The sequence below is a fragment of the Pezoporus flaviventris genome, unplaced genomic scaffold (genome assembly GCF_033815535.1).
Source record: "Pezoporus flaviventris isolate CSIRO_AGI_PZ_B2104156 unplaced genomic scaffold, CSIRO_AGI_Pfla_v1 ptg000029l, whole genome shotgun sequence".
Taxonomy (NCBI): Eukaryota; Metazoa; Chordata; class Aves; order Psittaciformes; family Psittacidae; genus Pezoporus; species Pezoporus flaviventris.
Window position 1 is genome coordinate 17591543 of NW_026892577.1, and position 24980 is coordinate 17616522.

Below are 24980 nucleotides of genomic sequence, written 5' to 3' on the forward strand. Positions count from 1 at the left end.
AGACCATGAATATTGTACTTCAAAATGGAGATCCTTGTACACACTAACAAAATACTTTTGGTTATGCTAAGATTTTCTGAAAGTGTATTAATTACATTTTATTTTCTTTCTGGGGATCCATCTAACATTACTAAAGGCTTTCGGGACAGTGCCTGCAAAACAGTGCATTTTCAATTCCACTTTTAGAGTCTCCCTAAAACATTTAAAAAATCTATTTTCTACTAATTATTTTTGTGATATATAAATTCTGTGTGCCTGTGTTGCACTTATCTGCCAGTATTGCACTGAGAATATCAGGAAGCATTTGGGACTGCATGTAATTCAGTACTGAGATTTATCAAACACTTGCTCATACCAAACTCAGGCAGATAAAGGCTAGATGCAAACTCTAGTGAAAACCATGACTTAACTACCCTGTCAAGAGTCAGGAAAAAAAATTTAAGTCTGCTATGCAGTAATTTTCCTTAATTATGGCAAAAAAGTCTAGAGAGTATACTACTTAATAAGCAAAGCACATCAGAACTGACAGGATCAAGAGAAAAGAGTTATCTCTGCACTGGGAGCTTTCCTGTTCCCACTTCATACATTTGATACGATACAGTATAAGCCTGTTGTGTGTGTGTAGGTACACACATGTATACACACATACATGCACTATGTAAACACACATATACATAGCGCATGCAATTGAGAAGCATGCAAGTGACAAGCACTTAATTCCCTGGTAAGCAATTCACGCTTACTTTAAATCACTTGAGCATCTTTCTTCTTGAGCACCCTGCCAAACTTTTCCATTTGTCATATGAATGTAATAAATGAGTTATCTTTGGTCACTTTGGGTTAGAATATTTCAACTGGACTTAGGCACTGCTGTGAGCCTTGCGGCGGTCTCCTAAGTATGAACTTGGAGGCAGAAGTTAGTGAGAATTTTCCCTTTGTTTTGCAGCATGTACAGTTAGTCTAAGAATACAGGTTTCCTGAGATAATAATCACCCCACAAAAATCTTTTGAATTAGGTGGTGTACTTTAGTGGGAACAGGATGGAACACATCATGACATGCGCTCACGGTTATGCAGCAAGTGATGCAATTGTAGTTTAAGCATTATTTCCTGCTTCTTCTAAATTAATGAACTCTTTATAGGCCCAGAAGGGCAAACTCCCCCCACCCCCTCCACCCCAATTTGTCCCTCTATCTCAGCTCTCCTGTGGCTGGGTTCCGTCCTGGAGAGCCCCGGTTTGTCCTTATCCAAGAAATGTCAAAGCCAAAGTACTGCAGAAGCCAGTCAGCTGAATTAATACACTTTGGACTCTGAGTTCCTGAGAGTAACCCTAATTAATACCCCACAACAGAGAATAGAGTTTAGTGGATATATTATCTCAGTCAAGCTGTTAGGTGTTTTTCAGTCTTCACTTAGGTATTGGATATACATTAAATTTCTGGTGTTAAGTGCTTGGTTTGGGGAGATGTTTTTCTTTCATTATATAACAATCAGCTAATGATTCCTAGTTAAAGTCTCCGATAATGATGTGCTTTTTAAAAACACATGTGGGAAGACACACACACACACACACACTGATTCAGGTTGTAATGACCAATGAAATGTACATTGAAGTGCTACTGCTCATGTGGCCAATTCGGTAGCTGTGGGCAGGACTGTAGTTTAGGGCAAAGAATGGCGTATGAGGAGAACGGATTTCTCTTACCACTAACTTTCTGGTTGATCTTGGGCTGGTCACACGGACTCCTTATGAGGCTGCTTTGCCAGCTGTAAAATAAAAATAATAGCATTTAGCTACCTTTGTAAAACTCAATGTGACTTTTCACTAAAAATGCCCATGGAGTTTAACATGTAATGAGAAAAGGTTCAAAACTGGACCCAGGGTTGTTCTACATCAGCTGAGGTTCTAGCCCATGCAAGAATTGAACAGAACCTCAATTCAGGTAAACGTAACATCTCAAGACAATCAATTGAGTCTGGCAAAAAGCAAGTGATTTAGGCCAGGGGCTGTGTCACATGCGGAAGAAATCAATGTTATGCAAACAGCTTTCTGAGTCACTCTTGCTAGCCTCCCTTGAGAATTTTCCCAAAGGACACCCTGGCCAAAGTCACTTGTGAATTTCACCGTCTTTCCCACAAAAAAATGGAATTCCTGGGGGACAGGTAACGAGTCTAGGGAGAAGCTGAAAGAGTACAGAGTATCTCTAATAGCACCTTGTTCATAGGGACCAAAACCAGTGACAGCTGCATGGCCCACAGTGAACACAGGGTGAATCACAGAGTTTTAAGTGGCAAGTGTGTGTGCGTGTGCAAGTGTCACAAAAACTTACCACCACCATCAGTATTTAGTAGCTACAAGTCAGCTCAGTAGAGAGTCCAAGGATTAGACTGGCCATGTAGACTGGATTAGCCTCTGACTGACCATGTGTTTGTTGGTGTAAGGCAGGGGTGAAGAAAACTTGTCTGACACTACTCAACAGAGTTCAGCAGGCCTCATAACATGGCTCTTCCTAGCACACACAGAAGAAACTTGGGATTCTATCAGGATTCCTCTCCCTTAGCTGATGCTGAGTTTAAAGTTCCCATGCTGTTTTCTGTATCAGGGCACGCTCTCAAGGTACAACACCTCTACTGCCAGCTGCTCTCAGCTGAGCAAAGAAAGTGTTCGGGTCACACAGGTCATCATTACAGGGAATATGCTCCTTTAAATTCAGATTCTTTTCCATCAGACACAAACCTGGCATTATCTTCTTTTTATCATTGCAAATAAAGGACAGGCTCATAAAGCAGAGGTTACAGACAATGTTACTGCAGCTGAAAGAGTAAATGAATGCTCACAGCATTTCTCTTTGTCTTATTCCTCATATCTGGCCACTGGAAGGTTGCATGGTGGGAACTACAATAAGCTAGACGCATTTTTTCTGGTTTTCATATTGCAGAGATATTAGCCCAACAGAGGTAGTTAGCAAGTAAAATTGGTTGTGCCTGGAAAGTTTTGAGCTTTCTGTTCTGTGAACCTTGAAGTTCAGAACCACATTGGTCCCTTTATCACCTGAAAATCCCAGCCCTTCTTTTTTGCATAGATGTAGAGAAAGCTTGATTTTTGTTGGAAGTTAAACATTTTCAAGCTTTTGCATCTAGTGAGTGATTGCTGCATTCTGCCACAGAGGTAGCTGTATTTCAGTGCTGGGTGAGTGAGTGTTATGGAGCTAAACCTCATTTACCAGAATTGCTATTATGTAAAAAAACTCATTTGACTTTGGTAGAAAAGAAGAGAAAATATAAGTGGCTTGGCCAAGCAATGATGAAGTGGTGAGAACAATACAGTGATCTGAAGGACACAGTTCCTCTAACAGGAAAGGAATTATTAGTGTTTAAACAAAGCAGCATTGCCAGGAGTGAAGGGAGGGAAATAAGAAAGGAAACATTTAAATGGTAGCAGAAGGTATCCCCTGATAGGGATGTCCATTAAGTTGTGGAATTGCATCCCATAGGAATTCCTGATTTCTTGGAATATATATGGCATATATAGATGGCATTAATAACAAGCAAACATACAATAAGCAATAATCTTGTGTTGGCTAAAGAGATAGATAATGCTCTAGCAGACCAGCTAGACCATTTATGATATGATGACATGATGCATACAAAACAAAATCATGTTTTCAGTTGTACATCAAATATCCTAGAAAACCTGTCTCTGATCCTAAAGCCCATTCAAACAAAAGATTTCCATATTACTTGAATAAAAAGACATGACTTCTAAACAGTTGGACAAGGCTGAGCTTCGCTTATATTCCATGGTCTTCAAATTCAGGCATGTTGAAATTCAAATGGAGTTTAGGCTCTCTACTTACAGTTGGCAAAATACTCAGGGATCCCACTTTTAGGGAGGGTCTCTATAAATGCAAAGGTAGAGACTTCCAAAAGTGTTTGTCACTAGCCTGACATCTGCACAGCTAACTAGGGCTTTAGGAAATCCCATCTGTGTGTAAATGGCTCAGATGATGAATACTACTCATGAAAGCATCAGAGAGGTTTGATTTTTTCTCAAAAAAAAATATTCTTTAAACAGAGAGCTAAGAGGAATGAGGATTTTTCCACTGTAATCCCAATTAATCTATTCGACCCCATACATGCATGGCCGTGTTTACCACTCCCAACTGTTTAAAAATGCCAAGGCAGTGCCTAAATCATGCAATTGGCATAAAAATCACTAGTAGTTGTAATACAGTGTGGGTTTGTTTTTGTTTTCTGTTTTCTACCCTAAATTTTAAAAGGGATTTGGATATCCGACTCCCATTAAACAATTTTAAAAACACCTTAACTATGCAGCCCTTTGAGTCTCCAGAGAGCTGACAGGCCCCTTTTCAAGCCCCCCCGAGCACTGGAACATACTTTATTAAATGAGAACTGAAATTCTCCCGCTATCACTTGACTAGAGGAGCTGAAAAACCCACAACAAATACCGTTAGGCTTGTGATGAAATACTAGACAGTAGGATATTCAGCACTAGCCTCCAATTTTCTCTAGTGCCAGTAACTGAGAGCTGATTTTGTAGCACTTATATGGCTATCTACCCAGCTGAAAATCACAAATCTAATCACTCCGTTTCCAAACTCCTCAGAGTGCACTTACAAATATTCATTTCCAATCAATTTGCACCTGCTAATATTTCTCAACGCTCACATGTGATGACAGAGTCAGAAGCAATGCCAGTGCTTACTATTTCTATTGCAATAGCATAAAGAAGCTCTGTGCATAGATCACAGCCCATTGTCCAAAACAGGCATGGCATAAATAGGAATTCCTTTCAAGAGGATCTTTTAGGAAATCTCTATATACACACATCTTTCTTTACACCATTGCCTTAGCTGCTACCAGGCTCATAATTCAGGCAGTCCTCAAGGTTTCAGGGATCCTGAAACAAACATCTTTGTTGTAGGAAATGAGACATCTGGCCAGGGCTCACCCACCAAGCCCAAGTCTAGGTAAAAGGCAGAGCAAAACTGGAGAGCCCTTTTCTTTGGGCTCGTACCTGACAAGACAGAGGCTGAACACGAGCCAGACTGCAACGGCCTCCCCCCTCTTCCCCGATAAGTAGGCATATAAATAAATAAATAAACGGCATTCTAACTGCACTGAGAACTCAATAAAACAATCACATCAAATATGAGGAGGTATAAATCTCATGTCTGCACAGGTAACCCACTCAATTGCTTTTATTATGGCTCAGCCTGACTCCATTTATTACCATCTGTGGCCTGGGTGAAGGATGTTTGCATGGAGGGTGGTCTCCTGGTGAAATCCTATCCCTGAAGCAGTGACAATCAGCCCATATAGAGGTGGATTTTGGTGGGGAGACCAAAGGCAGATCCATCTGTCTGCATGAAAACCAATCAATAACCCTGTAACTAGACCCCTTGTCACTGGGAAATGGACAACACAATAGTTCAATCTGGAGCCACAGGAGAGGAATAGCTGTGGTAGAGGTGTGAAGAATGACAGGATGTGCACATGAAGTGTTTGAGACATATGGACAGAATATGTCTGTCCATATAGACATTGAGAGGAAGTGATGGAGTAGGAGGAGCATAGAAGGTACATTTATATATATAGTAACCAAATCTGAAAAGTTGATGTGCTCAGAGGAGGGTATGGGGAAGGTAAAAGCAGAGTTATACTGCATTTTTTTATAGGACATTTATAGGAGGACTGTGAACGCAATGCAGATAGGCGCCTTTGGGGAACTGTGCCTGATGGTTGGAGACTACACATGAGTGGATCAGTATATGGCAGGGAGTGTGTCTCTGGGTAGGTACGTAGACAGTGACACAAAATGCTGGTAGGCTAAAGGAAGCATATGTGGGAGTTTGATGTGGTTGGGGAAGGATATTCCTTTGTCTGGCTTGGGATTTATGTGTGTACTAGTTTTGACAGAGAGGAGGCAGAGTGATGTGCCAAAAGGCTGAATTAACAGACTGTGAGTTCACAGATAGGCTTCCCAGAGAATGCTATGTATGAAACATTTACCCAAACCTCACTGTTAAATCAGGAAGGGAGATTCTGGTGGCTTGTCTCTGCCTGTATGAAAAACAGGACATTTCTTGCTGCTGTCATCCCTTAGCTCTGCAGTTCCTGTAGCTTTTCTAAAATCTGCACAGCGTACTGATCCCCAGGCTTCTAGCAACTCCCCCAACACACGCACACATGCATATATATAGAGAAATCTTGACTTTGCCTCTATTAATTGTTCCTGCCTGAGGCCAATTTAGTTTTTATTCTTCTGGCTCCATTTTGAACAGTTCCTCCTCCTTCCAAGATAAGCACCCTTCCATCTCTGCAGGGTCCAAGGCACAGAGTTAAACATCCATCTCTGGCTGGGAGGCAAATTACATCAGGAATTGCTATCAGCTCTGCTCAAAATGCCCATCACTGTAGTTCAGTTGAGAGGGTGGCATCCACGTTTTGCAAGACAGATTAATGTCTGTTCATTAGTTTATAAAAGGAAAAACAGAGACTCTGACGAGAAGACAAAATCACAAAAGAAACCCTCACATACCTGTCAGACAGGACGCCCTGCACCACCTCTAGTTTCAGGGTAGTTTAGAGGGTTCCGGTAACAACCCAGTCCCTCTTTGGTCATGGACTTTTTCCAGCCCTTCAATTCCTCAACCTAGTCCTCGTTTTCTTCAAGCTGAGCTGAAATATGAGGGCAACCTCATTGCCCCACTGCCCATTTTCAAGCTTTCACTTAAAAATTGTGGAAGTCTTTGGGAACTAACATTTGGGCACCTCTTCAAGGGTCTATTGCCTTTCAACATACTCATATTTCTCTAAAACTTCTTTTAAGAACAATTTTTGGTCATCTGCCTTAAAAAAGTAAGACCACAGAACAATGTAGCTATGTAATAGCTCCTACTTTAATATTTTCTTAAATTTAGTCCCTTTGTTGGTTGTTTAAATGTAGATTTTTGAGCTTGAAAAAATGTACATTAATACATAAATCATACATACACAAAAAATATATACACATTAATAAAATCAATATGGAAGGGAGGAGATGCAGAAGAGGAAAGGAAGGAATATGATTTCTGAAGAGAAGGACATGATGTTTGCATACTAAGGGCATGGGGGAAGCATATTTCTGGGACGTGCGATGTACAAATGGGCCAAACGAGCAGAGTGGAAACTGCACAATGTCACAAATTCGCTCTCTCTACGGAACAAACAGCAAATGCAGAGTTTTAAAGAGGCGGTATTTGCGATGCTGAAGGAGGAGAGAGCAGGAGGAGAGCTGGGTGGAGTTGGGGGAGGAAAGGATAAGGATGGAGTGAAAGGCTAAAGCAGATTTTACTTGGATACTGTTGAAACCAGACAGCTGCATTTTTACATGAGGCAGCCTTGGCCACTGTGCCAAATAAGATGCAGAGTCATCCAGTACTGACATCCAACTCCCTTAAGTGGCTTTAACAACTTTGGGCTCTGCCTGTGCCTGTGTCAAGGGTCTGCGCATATGAAGGCAGCCAGGATGGGGACACAGGAAGTATATCTGGCTGTGTGCCAATTCTTGTGAGGTGCACAAGCTGGAAAGCAAGGAGGAACTTCAGGGTGATGGTGTATGCACATGAGAGCATATGTATGAATTTGTAGAGATGACTGCCATAATTCTAACCCCTTTTGCAGATGACATGAATTTCTGTGACCTCCAAGTATTTAAAGAAAAATATATGCCTATGGGTGACTCCCTCATGGGTCTTGGTGCCCATCAGGCAAAACTGGTGGGGCTAGTGGGACAAGAAGACATGGAATGGAAGGGAATGTGGCCCATTTCAGGTGGATATGTATACAAGGAAATGCCTGTGGCACAGTGAAAGGCAGTGTATAAAGTGATCCTGGGAAATCCAGTCTTTAGAAGAGTGCGAGAGGAGGGTGTCAGCCCTGTAAGTGAAGCCCTTGTGCAGCTCAGAGCACCACCTTTCCAAAACGAAAGTGCCTTCTGCACCACTTGCATGTGCTTTGGAATCACTCTGGGCACAGTGAGGTAATTTGAGCATGGAAACCTGGGTGCATTTGTGCAGATAGGCCTCTGAGTCTCTATCGTTCCACCAGACAATCTTCTCTGTAATAGATATTTGGGCGAGACATGCCCTATATCCCATGACATGTGTATGAGGAGGAGCATGGGCCTATCACTAGGGCAACATGTCCAGTTGAGAGTATAGACTTATAGCAAGTAGGTATTATTGGTCTGTGTAGCAACTAAGAAAAGTCTTATCCATGGAAACAACATCGTAACTCCATAGTTACATGCAGGGAGTCATAGAGGTGAGCAAAGGCACGACAATACATGTCTTGGAAGCCTGTCTTTGTGGGGCTCTGCACAGGATTCTGCGTGACTGCTTCCTGATGGCAAGGCAGTCACATGAATGTACTGATGAACTGTGGCTGTGATCAGATGATTGGGGGGGGGCTAGCAGTGCTCCTCTCTTTTTGTCAGCAGTTCTTTTGGTTAGACCTGGGGATAAGGTGCTATGGCAGGCATACCATCAATGTGCTGAGGAGAATGTAGCTGGTGAGATGGGCAGCGTTAGTCATATAAATGTGTGTGAGTGTGCGTACAGCAGGGTGGCATCTGCTGAGGTGTGTGAACACAGGAGGTGTGTGGCAGGATGGGTACAGATACATATACACACAGACATCATGTACAAATGCTGGAACATGTGCCTGTGGGGGTACCTAGCGCATCTGAGGGAATGGGGGGTGTATATGGCATGATATATTTGTCAGGGACTGGATGTGTCCTAGTTCATCTGACACCCAGGGATAGTGGGGGCAGAGGGGTTATGCTAAAGGAGGCATTTCTAATGACAGCCATAGTTTAATGCACTGGACTCTGCCCTCCCTTCCTCTTCCCTCCCCTCCCTCCATACTCTTCTCCTCATTACCCAGGTTATCTTGTTTGGGTTAAGAGGCCAATTTCAACAGACTATAATTGAAGAGTGAAGAGAATCTGATAAGATAAGGAAGGGACATCATTCCTCAAGGGATCAATAGAGGTTTCATGTTCCTCTTTCCCCTGCTGTGTCCCTAACATGCTAACACTCTGTGTCCATGGGCCTGGTTTATTTGCTCTTCTTGTCTGCAAGCGCAGAAAGGAAGCGTGGGAGCAGGGGGGGCTGTAGCCTCATCTGTCACACAGCCAAAGCAGGGGCAGGGGCAGAAGCAAGGGACAATGGGGACACTGGTGGTGATACTGTCCCCTCCACCTCTGGGGGCCAGGAGGAGGCAGGGAAGTGACAAGCCTGATGGCCTCCTGGCTCTGTCAGAGGTATGGGCTCACAGACGAGTGTTCACCTTTGGCCTTTTATCTCGGCATTGCAAGGGAAGGATATTGATAATTTGTCTAGATTTAGACTTGCTTTTCCTAGAATCCCCGTGCAGACAAGCCCAAAGCTTTCTGTAAACACTCATGGGGTGACCTCTTAGGGCCCCGCAGGGTAAGGGAGATATAATTATCCCTACCACAAGGAAGGTGGTAGCTGCTCCTGATTAGGTTTATGTTAGGATCTGAGGTTCAGGCTTGACAGCCCCAGTATCTTACAAACCACATTTAGTAGTTTTTTGGACCAAACCAGCATTAGAGGATCCCCTTAAGAAACATGGAACTGCCTCAGCAGTGAATAGAAGTCCCTTCATGACAGGGCTCCCACGCTGCACAAGCAGTTTGCTCCACTCCTGTGTCATGCTTCTCAGCAGGAAGATGCGCACTTCACACAAGTAGTGTGAGGTCCACACGAACCCATGCGCAGGGAGCAGTGCTGCCTGGGTCAGTACAAAGACATCTCTCCGGGAGGCCCAGCCTCTCACATCAGGCAAGCACTGTGGGTGCTTCCCTGTCCCCACAGCCAGCATAGGGATGTTTGGCCATGGGGAGATGAGCTGACAGGTTAGTAAAGTGCAGGATCCAATCCAGATCCCATACAACAGGGCTGGGCAAGTTTCTGGAGAGCCTGAGACACAGAGGGGTCTGGGGCTCAGATATCTTCTTCCAGCTGATTTCTCTTTTATTTTTTAACACCCAGAGAAACAGATGCTGAGAGCAAGTCAGTCATGCAGTGAGCATTTGGCAGAGTTGGGAATACAACCCAGATCCCCTGACTCCCAACCTCAGGCTTTAACCACTAGACCATGCTTCCCTCTAAGCCACCTTGAACTTTCCTCAGTGAGGATGGGGGCTACTAAGCCTCTGTGGGCTGCAGTTTACCAAGCTGTCAGGAGTGTGCTCACTGGACCGCCTCACCAGAGACAGCCTTCCTCACGCATGCTAAAAAAGTTGAAAAGAAATTCATTTCATGGCCGGTGGTTGCTTAAAAAAGGCGATTCCAGCATATGTATGTGATAAATGTTAACTGTGCATTAATCGCATTAAAGAGGACCCTATAAACTTTTCATTTCTAATTAAATTCTGGCCGGTGATTCTGGCGAAGCCAGCACACTCCAGGCCTTTGTTTATGTGGAAAATTAAAATGCAAATACAATGGAATTTATTTCCATTACTAGAGTGATATGCTGGGCTCCTCTGTTTAACAGCCTCCAATTATTCTCAAACAGGTCTCTCTCCCTCTCTCCCCACCTCTCTTCCTTCCTCATTCCCTCATTTTTTCCTCCCCTTATTACCCTGATTCTGCTGCCCCAGTGTGGGAGCTGGTAAAGCAGTGGGTGGCCAAAGGATGGTGTCATCTGTTCAAGGTCAAAATGCAGGCAGGAATACCAAGGAGGATGGGGGGGGGAAAGAGTGGGAGAGCACAAGCAAGGGGGTAGGGGAAGTAACAAGGCTTGAGCTAATAGAAGGAGGAGTAAGGAGTGACCTGTTAGCAACCTCAATGAGAAATACAAGCTGAACTTACTGGCTTGCTAAATCACAGCTATATAGATGTCCTGGCCGAGAGAGGTCATGGATCTTTCCCTGATGGGATATTTTGGTGAGAGGGTACAGATGAGAGCTTGTTCTGGAAGTTTCCTGGATCTTTCACAGCCTTTTTTGTAGATTTTGTCTGGATGTGTCTGCTGCTGATGGCTGAGGAAGCACAGAACAGGCCCAATGCCAGACACATTGCCTGCTCAGAGCAAATAAATCCATGCGGCAATGACACATAATCATCAGCTGAAAAATAACTGAACTATCTTGTTCATTTCCAAGGGACCAAATGTGCTACACTGTCTTAGGGCATTAGCATACAATATCCACACAAGTCAGAAGCCATTGCACAAACCAAGAGATTCATTGTACATTTAAAATTTCTTAGCACATGTATTTACCGGTAAATGCTGCTGACACAGAGACCTATTCTTTCTTACATATATAAGAGACCCAGGTCAGTTCAGACATGGGAACACTGCCAGACAGTCAAACACAGATCAGAGGCATCTGCTAACTGACACAGCTGCCCTTCTATGCATCAATATAGAAAGTCACACAGAAGACCCTTGCAAAGGCAAGTGTGCACTTCACTGTAGACATATGTTGTCATTTACAGATCCCTTCACACACACAGTCAGATCTATCTGAAACTGCACAGTATAATCTACTCTTGGACATATTTGTGGAGAAACCCAGCATATGGAGACTTATCCAAAAACATAACTGAAAAGTCTTATCAAAACCCCTGAGTGCACCAGAATGTGCACACACATGTAAACATGTTCACATAGCCTTAGCTATATGCTGACACACAAGAAAGTGGTCATTTGAGGCATGTGGCTGAGAACCAGCCAGATGTGCCACCCTGTGTGTCACACACACACACGAGCAGTGCATCCTCAGCACATCCCGCTGGCAGGGAGAGCTCGGGAGCCAAAGGGATATTCTTTTAGTGCATGTGAGCATCTTAAGGAATCACCCAGTGTAAATGATCCTGCCCCAGCCTAGACAGGGAAACAGGAGAAGGACACATTCACTTACAAGACTGAAAAGAGGCCATTACCCAGTCAAACAACCCAATGCCTGACATCATTATTCAATACACAGGAGCCCTGAAATGCACACTAACTCAATCACAAAGACACATGATTACAAAATAATACTAATGGAATCAATGAGACAGACATGTGGTCATACAAAGCACACCCACCCTGGTGTTAATACATAATAACAGCCACCCAACAAGCAAATATAAACCAGCCATTCACGACCACAGTGGCAAAACACGGGCCTGCATTCTCAAAGGAGATTTGAAAACACTGTCACCAAAACCCACCCTTGCCAGGTCTTTGAGCAAAACTTGAGGTGTGGGCAAAATCTGGCTGTTGTCAGCCTAGTGAGTGACAAAGAGTAAAAGCATCGGCGAGGAGAACACTGAGCACACTCATGTCTTAGTGAGGCTGGTGAGCACCCAGGGCACTCAGGACCATGCAGGACTGCACCAATAGCTTTCGAAATAGGCTGGTTCAGTGAAGAGACACCTTTGCTCAGTGACCAAAAGCATCATGCAGTCACTTTTAACCACAGGGATGCATGACTCACCGTAACACAAACCAGCGTAAGAAAGTGAAACCTGCTGAATATCAGAAACATAACACATCCATGCTATGGATGGATGCAAACGCAGTTCAGCATCCAAAGCCACAGAACCATCTCACAACATGCCTTTGCAAAACAGTCCAATCCTCTTCCCAGACCACAGCAACACACCCAAAAGACACAGCACTAGTGTCTTTCCCCTTCTGGAAGAAAAAAAAGCAAAGTGCCACATAAAACTTGCTCATAACGGCACAAATAGTCGACCTTCCTTGCGCTTGCAAACTATGCCAGAGCATGCTAACCCAAGTACTTAGCACAAGGCCCAAATGGCTGGCTACTGCAAATCCTGCATGATCTTCTTGGGAGGGAGACAGGGAAACTGGACTCCAAGACCTTTCCCTGGCGCAGGAGGCATCAGCACATACCACACTGTGTGCACAAGAACATGCCATTATTGAAAAAGCCAGCAAGGCTGGGAAAGACCGCTGTGGTTGTGTGTACTTGTGTGCGTTGTGTATACAGGAATTCCCCTTCCTCAGCCGAGTGCCAGTGCTTGTGGCCATTAAAAAGCCTAGGTCCTCATGCTGGGTGTTCAGTGAGTATTGATTCAGTCTGCAAGCAATTTTAATATTTCTTCAGGGACTTTCCAGCAACAGCACAAGTCATTAATTCACCCTCCCAAATTGCTTATTCAATAGCAGGAACATGGCTCCTGAATAAAGTCCCAGAATTTATGTGACTCACATGAGTCAGGAGGTCAAACAACTGTTATGGAGCGAAGTTAAAAATCCAAATAAAATATTGACACTTTTTTGGGGAGTGAGAGGAGGGGGAAGGGGGAAGGGAAAGAAAAGGTATTTAAAATAGGGTTTTGTTGCAATGCCCCCAGGATAAAGAACAGAAAGAGATTGAAGACAAGTTGGAGTTTGTAAAATCAATGGGATTTATTGCATATCCGCTTGGCGTTTAATAACTCCTTCCTTTCCACCTCCCCCTGCTCTGTATGTACATGAAGGAGATAAACTCTTCAACAAAACTACAAATAGCCAGCCACAGTGTGCACAGATGGACACCCAAACAACAACACTTGAAGGCAGGCATGCAGGGATAGGTATTACTGTAAGGCAGGGGCAGAGCATCAGCAGATCTTCTCAGGACCCAGGGTTTTGACTGAGCTAGACAGAGCCCACCACACACGGCATTACATATGCCCATATAGTGGCAGACAATCTACATCCACAGTCTTTGTAAAAGAAAGATGAGAGGGAAAACTGAGGCACAGAGTGGATTAAAAGAGCCCACCATCAGGGTGGCTTGATCAGGATCCAGGTCTCCCAATGTTCAATTCGTGTTTTTCACGGTGAAGGACTCTGCCTTTTCCGGGAATGAAAGCACACACAGTGACCGAGATCAGACCACAAGAATGCATCTATCTCACAGGAGGGTCACGCAAACCACACAAGAATAAACGCACCCACAGACACCACAAGCCCATCCGTATGCAGATAGACACACACACTGATACAAATACATACACGCTTTTACTGAACTCATTGCTATTCGGAGAGCACCACAGCCAGATTACACACACAAGTAGAAACATACCTGCAGCCAGACATATGCACAAATGCCTGCCTACAAATGCACAAGCACATACATGCACACTGATATATTGGTATAGCCTCATACAGCTGTATATCCACACTGAAAAGGTCACGCAAACTGGTGTGTTGCTACAAACCTAGATTTTACTTACAGTTGTATCTTTCTAGCTAGCCACACATAAATGGGTGCCCCCCCCCCCCAAGGCATTCTGCACAAGCATATTAACGTATAGGTTTGACTCCTTATTATATTATACTGGTAGCTGTTCCAGTGAACCTATGCTGATTTTCTACCAGTCAAAGATCTGAGACTATAGTAGCCATCAAACAACATTTATTCATTAGCACTAACTCCATAAAACCAAGCACACAAAAATATAGCCTAACCATCTAGTCAAATATTACTTGATGGCTTGGGATGTTTAAGTGGGCTTTCTTTGATTTATTTGGGCTTTTGTTTAGCTGGTTGACTTTTCAGCAAAGATTTAGGGCAGGTGCTTTCTCTGAGCTGAGATTTTCTAAAAGGCAATTTTTCAAGGGCTTTTTTTGCATTGTGATAAAAATAGTGTTTGACAGTATTTTCCCCCTGTCCTTTCCTAATATGTCTTTTGACCAAATACACAGTGTGGTTTTACAATTAAACAAGGTGATGAAAACTTAGGAATTTCCACAATGATGGTTAAAAAGGATTACTATTTTTGCATTTAAAATATGGTTCTGTGTTATTTCTATGATTGTTTTTTTTCATTATTGATTTTGCAAATGCCCTTTAAAAATGGGAAGATAGACTCTTTGGGCCACTTTATGCTACCTCCTGTCTTCTTAAACTACAATTTATTCAAGAAAAAATGTAAAGATAGTATATGTTCGTAAATACCACTGCCCTTGTTCCCCTGTACTCCTCAACCTATGAATCCTCATTGCATCTGATCTTGCCCAATCCAAGTTAGATCAAAAAATGAAATACATGCTAATTTACACCTGGAGGTATTCCAATTCATTAGGCGAACAAGCACTTAATTTGAATTAAGGGGACAATGTTTTGAAATAATGGAACTAGATAAATCACTAAAATTCTCTAGAATACTGTGATTTTCAGAAAGAAGATCTTGAATTTGAAATACAGTATTGCACTGCAAAAGCCTAAACTGAAAATCTTCCACAATTAATTATTTATAACTCAGGTTTTCAAATAGTGTTAAAAAACTGCTGGACCTCTTCTCTGCTTACCCCAGCTAGCGCCTGGCTCAGAGTGTCAAGCTCTGGACAAATCAGTCTTAAAGATCACTAAAACTCACAGGGAGAAAAGTTGCCTGCATGGGGATGTAGGGATGAGGAAACACTTGCGTGTGGGAGGATCATTTAAACTGCTGCTCTTGGGAGTTGGTTGTCAATTTGGTGTTGCTGAAGGAGTCTCAGCTGAGACAATTTCATTGACAGGGAATAGGAAACAGGCTTGTTTCCATGGGCAAGTGAGAAAATTAATCTGAATTAACTTTGCCTGTTCATTGGTTAAAAGCATTAAAACATTGTTCGGATGCTCATTCAAAATTTGAGTGTCCTAAATTGAATTTAGTTTACTCCATTTCCAAAGTGAATTAAGCTAAACTAAATTAAAGCTGCCTTAATTCTAAACAAGGGAGTCAGAGGTGTAATGTAGTTTAACTAGACCACTCTAATTTCATGCATTCAGTTAATTCACATTAGTTATTTTGCGCAGCCGTACGTAGGCAAACCCTTAGACTGCTAGCTCCTATGGACAAGGACAGTATTTAATACAGAAGGCAGGAAAAGGGGATCCAAATGTCCAGTGTATTCAGTCAGCCATTGTGATAGTGACAGAACAAGATAGATATTACGGGTTGCTGAAGGCCCACAGAAACCCACAGCTCTGCAGCTAATTGGGTCAGTACCAGATACGAGATTTAGAAATAGAGCAGATCTGCACTCACAAACTTATACAACTATGCAAATATACACACAGGATGAGCCTCATAATACAGCAAGGTTCCGCATTAATTATGTATCAGTGTTCAGATATGTTAGATATTACATCAGGGATATTACAGCCTCGTTATGGATGAGTTCTAGGTGGTTATGACTTACTATTTGTAATAACTTTGCTTGGTGCTGTACAAAAACATCCAAATAGCTAGCTGGTGACGGTCACAAGCCACAGATCTGAATAGCCTATTTGCCTATTAAACTCTGTTAAAAACTGTAATGGTTGAATAAATATTTATTAATTCTTCATGGGGTCTGAATATATAATATGTGACCCACATGTCTAACTCCATATAGCCACAATTATAAATGCAGACCTATAGCCAGAGATAAACAAGTATGTACATTATGTGATAAATTAAAACATACTAAGAGATAAATGCTATTGCGTTTGCAAACACATTATAGATACATAAGCAAACATATAGCTCATATTCTCTAAGCATGAGACATGATAGTGACTTACATGAGCCAAGCAGACTGGCTACAGATTCGGCTTTTCATTATAAAAGATGGTTTTGTCCTATAAATATGAAAACTAGATTGTCTTCGGCAGAGATGGGCACCAACTTTATGCTGGGAGCCTATGGGGCACCCACACCCTGAAGTGCACTCCTGTGTCTGACTCCTTTGGGCAGCGTAATAAAGCAAGAAATAAATATGAAGAGCAGTGAGGACTAGAACATAAAAGATTCAGGTTCTCTGTGGAAATTTTTCAACTTCTCAACGTGTTTTGAATCAGAACTTTAATAAAATTCTACAGGTACATTTCAGAGTAGTTGGAACCTGCTGTTTCAATAAAATCTAAATATATTATTCTATTTTTTATTTTTTTATCACAGTCTCTCATTCACCCTAAAAAAGTAATTTTAAAGGGAAAAAATACTTTCCATTCTGCTAAGGCTTGAATTCTCACAATTTTGTTAATTTCTATAAAACCCAAGTTTAAAATAAGATTAGATCTAAACTGACACATTTGCAGCAGAGTTTTTCTTTTGATTTTGGGAAAACATGTTCTACTTGTATGGGTCCACCATGAAATTTCACCAGTTCTGACAAAGGTAAAGGAGGCACACACAGCACCACCCCCATAAAGGGAAAAATTTACTTACCCAAAACACATAAGTGTATACTGCAGTGCAAGATAGAGATAATACACAGTTAATACACAATGCTGCCAACGCCAGCAGTTAAAAAGTTTTGAGTCAATACCCTCCAAAAGGAAGAGATTGGCATAAAACTCACAAGGCTGTAACTAAGAATGTATTTGGGTTTCGTTCCTTTGTCTCCAGTTCTGGCCCCTTGGGAGGCAGCCAGGTCCCACTTCCACCTGGTCTTTGCAGCCATGAAAGCCAGAAATACCTTGGTATTAAATGAAAACTGAAATAATTGCTTATCCTCAAGATCTGAGGTTCTACACAAAATACCAGCTATGGCATAACTTGCAAGAGAGTTGAGAATGTTATCTACATTTATCTAATTCCTCCTAGTTCAAGACTCCTTTCCTAGTACACACATGTCTTCTGTTAATCAAAATGAATGTCCACAAGGAATTCAGCACAGACTCCTGAATTTTAATAACTGGAAATGGGCTCAAAGCAAAGCTTTCAATTAAAAGTTCCCTTACTCCAGATTAAGATATTTAACCCTGGAAAGCCCATGTGTTTCTGTAGGTCTTCCTTACTCACCTGCTGGCACAACTGCTGTTGTGACAGCTCCTGTCCATGCTGCGTGGCAGTCACCAGTGTCCTGGCAGCTCATGGGGCTGTACCCTTCACCAGCTCCATGATGCTGCAGCAGTGCTGCTAGCAGGAAGCAAGCTGTCCAGCCTGCAGGTTACAGAAGATGTCACTTTGAACTGCAGTCATTGTGTAGGTGTACTCTGAGGAAATGATTAATTCCTAAGAGCTCAAAAATTTCTGGGCATTTTGTGCAGAAATCTCTTGCCAGTGAAGGGGACCCAGCCACCAGCAATGCTTCTCTCCTGATTTCTTGATGTGGTTTGTCATTTTTGAAGCTTTTTGGTCTTTTGTTGCAGAGTTTATGAGTTTGTTGATGGGAAATGGCAAGAATGTAGCTGCTGGGCTGGATACTTTCATGGGTGCTGTGAGCTGAATGTCTGTTTTACGGTTGCTTATAATAGCAGAATTTGGACTTCATGATGGTGGTTCCTTCAAGACCAGCAGAACACTTTTTGTCCTTTAAGATTTCCTTGATTTACCTTAAACCTGGGATGTCAAGCATCTACACCCAGAATCAAGTTTGCTTCTAATATTTTGTAGATCGTATGACATCCTCTAGATGTTTGGGTTTTAATGAATTTCTGTCTTTCCTGACTGCAAAAAAAAAGCCTTCCAAATGTGAACTGAGTGTAATAAAAGTAGAAACACCTGCCTGAGGACATTTCTATGCTGCAGTCACTGCTTGTCTGCAGCTCATGTAGATATACTTTAACCAGCTTTAAGCCAGCCAGCCTGGCTCTTGATTGCTCTGTAGCCCCAGCGTTGCACAGCACAGCAACTATTCAAGCACACCTTCTGTTTCCCAGGTGGGGTTTGAACCTTAATACAAATCCACTCGAATGAATGGGGAAAATGCTTCATGAAACCTAATACCAGGAGTTCAGAATAAACAATCAATACACACGGGGCTGACCACTGCCAACCCCATCAATACCAGTGGCATGAAGTTGTCTGTTACTGCCCAGAAAAATGTGTTAGCAGGCCAGCTCCTGCCTGGCAGATCTCCTCCCTCCCAGAAGGCAAACATCTTCACCTTTATTTCCTGCCACCCCTCTTTCTTACGTCTGGACTTGTACTGCGTAGCACAGCAGAACCAGAATGGCCAAAGATATGCTAGGAGCCGAACGTTAATGCTTTGCTCAAATTAAATGAAATAAAACCATATGGTGTCATCATGGGTCACTGATTTAAAACAACAACAAAAAATCGTAGCTCCTCTCTAAGCCCTTCTGATAGTAAAGCTGCTGCTGTGAATTCTGCCTCTCCTCAGAGTGCACCCAAGAAATGCAGTGAGAGAAAAGGGCAGGACTGGGCTTTCTCTTGTGTTTGGAGTGAGCAGGCTGACCTGGATCAAAGTGACACTTTTTTCTCCATGTCTTTAGGCATGATGTCCGTGTAGTTCCAGTGAAGTTGATGGAACTACACAGATTAGGAGCAGATAAGGAGTCAAATCTTCTCAGGGAGTGCTAGGATTGTGTTTTGAGATATGAAAAGCAGTTCCATTTTGACCTCTCATGTATTTGAAAGCTTCATGAAAATAGATCTCTCTTCAGGCACCTTTTAGGACTATCGATCTACCTAACCAATCTAATTAATCTGTTGTAGTTGTTCTTATACACTAATGTAGCACAAGATCACCCTTCTCCTCTCTACCTTTCCAAAAGGTAGGGAGAAGGAAATGCAATTTTCATAGAAGGAGAGAGTCTGAATGTGTGAGTATTGCTCGTGGCCCCTGAATATGGCAGTTTGAAGGCATTCTGCTGTGTTGGCAGGGAGCACCAGAGCCTCAGGCCAGCTAGCAAGGAATCTGAGTCTGCTGCTCCTGCCAGTGTCAGCTGTTGTTCTGAGGGTTGCAAGTGTTGTGGTAGGTTTTGAGAGCAGTAGGAGAAGCTACTGCCCCCCCCCCCCCCAGTGGAAATTATGTTGTAGCTTTTGCGGGGGCAACTGCATCTCTGATCTTCCCAACTGCATCTGCAAATTCAAACGCAACCACCAAAGCCAGTGCAGCTGAAATACAGCCTCTGTTGCCTTTGCCTACCTTCCCCTCACGTACAGCCACTGTCAGCAGGGTACATGTCACTTCTGCTTCAAGCAGGAGAATGAAGCCAATACTGTGCTACAGCTCGCTGAAGCACTTACTTGGCCCCTGTTATTAGTGAGTCTGAGCCCTTCACTCCTCCTTCCAGCTGTCCTCATTGTGCCCCAGGTGGCATGGCAATGCTCCTATCTTCACACTTCAGGCAGGAAACAGAGCACAGAGAGAAATGCTATTTGTCCAAAGTCTTGAGAGGTCCATGACAGAGCAAGGAACTGAAGCCCTTTCCCTGAGTCGGATTAAGCTCTAACTATCAGACTTATATTTCCCTCCCTTCACTCCCCAAATCCCTTGGTTGTTTTTCCTCACCATGCTATGAAGCTTGCTTTGTGCAGAGAAGACTTTTTATTCCTCTCTTGCTCAACTGTGAATTCAGCTGCATCTTGACCCATGCAGAGAAACATAGGACTCTCTCCTATTTGTCCAGAGCTCTTTTTGCCTGCACAGCGCTAATTTGCAGGTGGGATATCGTTGGCACCATAGGGGCTGTCACCAAGGAGCCCAAAGCTGCCTCTTTGCATCCCATGCTCTCCCTTTTTTCCTCGGGCATGCTTTGGCACTAGCATCACTGGGGTGGTCATGAGCCCTTTTGAAGGAAGCAATCTGACACAGGGGAGGCATCACTGTCTCACTTAGCCCCGCACGAAGTCCCCTGTGGGCTGCCTTGTCTCTGCCGCTGGCACAGCCTGTGGGTCAGCAGTGCAGCCCTGCGCCAATTAAGCCATGCAGCACAGCAGGGTGTGTGTGCCTTGGCCATCACAGCCTCCCTTGGACACTGCAGAGAAAAGGCTGAGGCTTCGCAATGTTAGCCTTCCAAGAACCACTTTAATTGCCCAGTAATGCACACCCTGGGGTCTTGTAATGTGCTTCTAATATGGAGCATTTAAAATATGAATAACGTCAAAACAATTACAAGGAGTTTGGTGCTCTGCTGAGTGTATCCTTCCACTCCAAAAAATAACCCATGACAAATACGATCAAAGTGAGGATACCAGGGCTTTCTGAAACCTGGCAGGGTCTCTCTGTGGCAGCAGGACTCAACACTCTTTCACTTAGTGCAACTTTACTCTGTTCTTCCAGGATTAAAAGAATCACTAGATTTGGGCTCCAGATGGTTCAGACCTACCTTATCTCCCTCTGATCAGCCCTAGCATAATTTTGTTTAATTTGGGATATTGTCTAAAGACTCTGCCAGCAATAGTAAGAAAGGAGAAACCACAGAATATGTCAGGCTGTAAGAGAGTTTGGATAGAAATGTCAGAGAAGCAAGGGGCATTTCCTATGATCTGTTATTCTTTCAGCAAATAATTTTTGGATAGGTTTAGAAGTGATTTTTTTAGTTGCTTATTTATAAAGAGTGAAAGAAAGTTCTGCTTCTCAGGAAGGACTATGGCTTAGCTAATTTATCTTCTAGTGTTTCTCTACATTCTTAACCAAATTTGATTAGAGCTTGTTACAACTGTCATACTAGGAGAGATGTTTTTTGTCTGTCCATCTGTATTCAGAATCAGCAAAAAGAATTGCATTAAAACTGCTGAAAATGATGAAATAGAAATCAAAAAACTGAAATTCATGATCTAATGCTGAACGTTTAAGAAAGTTGAAGGCATTTGGAAACAGGCAGTTTCAGCTGGAGCTGTATGCAGTATTAACTCTAGAAAGAGTTACTACAAGCCAACTATGGTAACTCATGTATTTCAGAAATGGATTTATAATTCACAGTATGATACTCTGTACTGTAATGACATTATATGCCATTACTTAAGATAATATTGCATATTAAATTCAGATTGTGAAATGAAGTTCAGTTGCTTTACTGCAATAGAAGATCTATAAATGTCCTGTTGCTGAAACCTCAGAAATATTGTGTTAAATCTGTGTATATTCTCTGAAACTCAAAGTAGACAACCTGTGCAAAAACCTCCCCCTGGAAATGAAAAATGTGAATTTGCAGTAAGTGCCAGTTTGTGCCCCTAATTAAACACAAATGTGGTTGTTGGAGTCACTGACTGTGATGGAATTAGAGCAGGGATGAATTTAGTACTAAGTGACAATTTCTTTTGGAGAAAAAAAAAGCGGTTTGAAATACTGGCATTTACCTCAAGAAATCAGCACTGCTGACTGGTGTTCCAGGATCTGTGTGCCTAATGCTTTTGGGAAGGGCTGAGGAAGCTTTCTTCAGAAATGCTTGTCTTTCTCAAGTGTCTGGATGCAAGAAGCCATCAAAGGCAGCAAGAGATGAGCAAGGCTTTGCTCTCTCTTGCACAGCAGTAATCCAGAAATCCAAGGTTTGAGGCAGCAGAGCTGGGTTAGTGTGTATTTCAGTCTCCAGTGAGGGTGAGAAGCTTTCAGAAATCCCCAAGTTTAAAGACAGCATTATTATGCTGTGTCTGTTGCTACAGGACCAGGTCAGCTCTGTTCATCTTTCATCTGCTGTTTCATTAGGTGGTCTCTTATAGGACAGACACACTAGAAGCCTCTTAAAGCAGCAGCAGTGATGCCTAGCTATTCTGCTGTTTATCGCTGCTCCTAAATGAATTGATCCAGAGGGATGCACTGCTGTATTCCATACTGAGTGTTAGGGTCCTGAAATTTTTTGTACTTCCTTACAACACTAGAGTTCAGTCACAACTATAGGGCAAAGGAGAATCACTGGAGAGAGCCTCTTCATGACCTGCCTCTTCTTTTAGTCATAGGAAATACCTTCTACCTGAGACTTCATTAGATTTGCTGTGCATTTGATGCCAAGAATTATTTGACCTAAGACACTGGAGGTTGCGCAACCAGAACTGCTCCCCTTTGCTCACTGTTTCCAGAAACTTCCTCTTGACATAAAACCAGATTAATTCTTGGGAGGGGAACGTTTTTGAGCAGAGCCTTTCACCTCTGGGTCACTAGATGAAATCTGGCCCTGGTCAGTAGTGACTGAAAATCATTACCAGCTGACGGCTACTTGGGGAAATGAGATGGTGAGTCTCATTCCAGTTCCTAATGGACACATCTCAGCAAACACAGTCACAACTGGCACTAACTGGCATTCTCAGCTGAGAGACCACAAACTAAACAGCGAAGGAAATTGAACCTTCCTCTTCATCCCTTGCCTGGGTTTCAGAAGCATTATGGACATGCTTTCTATACCACCATTGTTTCACAGGCTGGGTTTACTCTAAATGGCTTTTCAAAACCTTGTCATTTTTGTGCAGCATGATTCAGCACAGCCTGGTCAGCTATCCCAATATAATTAGGCTCATGTATGGCTCCCCTCAGTAGAAGCTGAGCTGCCTGATGCCACCTACCAGTACGAATGGCAAATCTGATGTCATATCTCAGTATGAACGGAACTGTCTGATGTCACCTCAGTGCTAATGGGACATTTTATAATATGACATCTAAGGCTGCAGGGGAGATCTTCTAATCCATTCACTGTGCCACACTACACTAGAACATAACACAGTATAATGTGTAGGTTAACTTAGGAACCCTCAGGCAAATTTTGGATAGATGGACAGATGGATGGATGGATACATTTATACAAAGTATACATACATTATATCACTCTATTGATTTTTAAAAAGTTCCAGGTCTGCCTGGCTATAATGAGATTTTTGAACTTTGTGTTACGATCAATGAGGGGAATATTATTGGCCTGGAGAATTGATATACCCGCTCTCTGTGGCTTGTTCTGCTCCTGGACTGCCCCTGCCCCCAAGGTGTACGATTCCATCAGACACTTAACCTCTTTTACAGTGTCATCAGGCTAAAAGGAATCTAATAGTGACACGGGACTTGTGCTCAGCACTCTGGCACTATTGCTTTCCTGTCACAAATAATTTATAGCTTTCTATTTCCATCCCTTTGCCTGCACCCCATCCCCTTTTTCTGTTTCTCTGGGCTGGGGGAAATCAATAAACTCACACAACCAGAGTGGCACTTCAGGGGGTTTTAGGGGGAATGTGAGAAAAGAGAAAAGAAAAGAAAAAATCAGAAAAGAAGAAAAAAGTTGTATTATTTGCCCCAGCACAGACTTCTCAGATAAGTTCCTCAGCTAGTGCAAATCAGCATGACCTCAGAATCTGGCCCTGTGAGGTTCTCAGACACCTTCTGTATAGGTCCTCAGCAGCTCTAGATTAGGGACCCTCATACCACTGACCTATATAGGGTGAGGACCTGGACCTCCATCCCCAGCTAGAACCTTGATATTCCCTGTCTCCAGCTATGTCCCAGGCAGCCTCTCTGCCACTCCAACAACTGCCCAGGCTTCATTATGTGTGTACCAGAGTTTTGTAACATACTGATATGATACGCTCTAAAATACCTTTCTTCTCCCAAGAAGGTTTCGCTCTCAGGAGTTGTGCCCTCTCAACATCTCTGCCTATCTAGCCACTAGCCACAGATGTGCTCTTTGAAGTTTTGCCAACTTATTCTTTAGAATGAATCTTTAAGGGAAGCTCTCTCTTTGGTGGAAAGGAGTAATTTGTTTTCACTTTCTGGAGAGATTTTGGGGGAGAGTTTAAAGCTAATATAATGCAGGGCTGAGAGTTCCAGAAACTCAGGCTGAAGAACATCTGCAGTGTTCACCCTAATTGGAAAGGCTCGTTTTAATCTCAAAGGAATTTGGTCTCAATGGTCTTTGCAGGTCATGGCTTATTTGCAAAGTTCCTTGGTGAGGCTCCTGAGTCACAGATACCCACACCTGCCAGCAGGCAGGGACCTTGACAGTCAAGTACTAGGTGCTAGTGATTTTCTTTCACCACTGACCTCAGCTGGGTTTAAATCAGTGACCTAGAGGTGAAAGATTTAATGTAACAAGAAATAGAGCACTGACAATTACAGTTTATTTTCATTCTTGAGCTTTGTGTGATTCACTGAGACATCTACCTGAGTTCCCATGCTGAGATCATTCACCTCCTGATAAAGACCAATTTTTGCCCTCTTTGCTGAAGCTTCTTTTTCCTGGTTAACTATATCCCATCACCACTTCCTACGGATGCCTTCTGCTCCCACCTTCTCAT

At 42.9% G+C, this 24980-nt stretch overlaps 1 protein-coding gene and 1 long non-coding RNA gene across 2 annotated transcripts in view; one reads left to right on the plus strand and one right to left on the minus strand.

Annotated features, from left to right (window-relative positions):
- PAX2 (paired box 2) overlaps positions 1-24980 on the plus strand; it is a 96975-nt gene that overhangs the window by 20640 nt on the left and 51355 nt on the right.
- The window catches only part of LOC133272299 (uncharacterized), a 144830-nt gene continuing 121083 nt past the window's right edge, over positions 1234-24980 (minus strand). The window contains exon 3 of the long non-coding RNA XR_009744386.1: positions 1234-1767. This is a non-coding gene — a long non-coding RNA (uncharacterized LOC133272299). The remainder of the gene's footprint in view (positions 1768-24980) is intronic.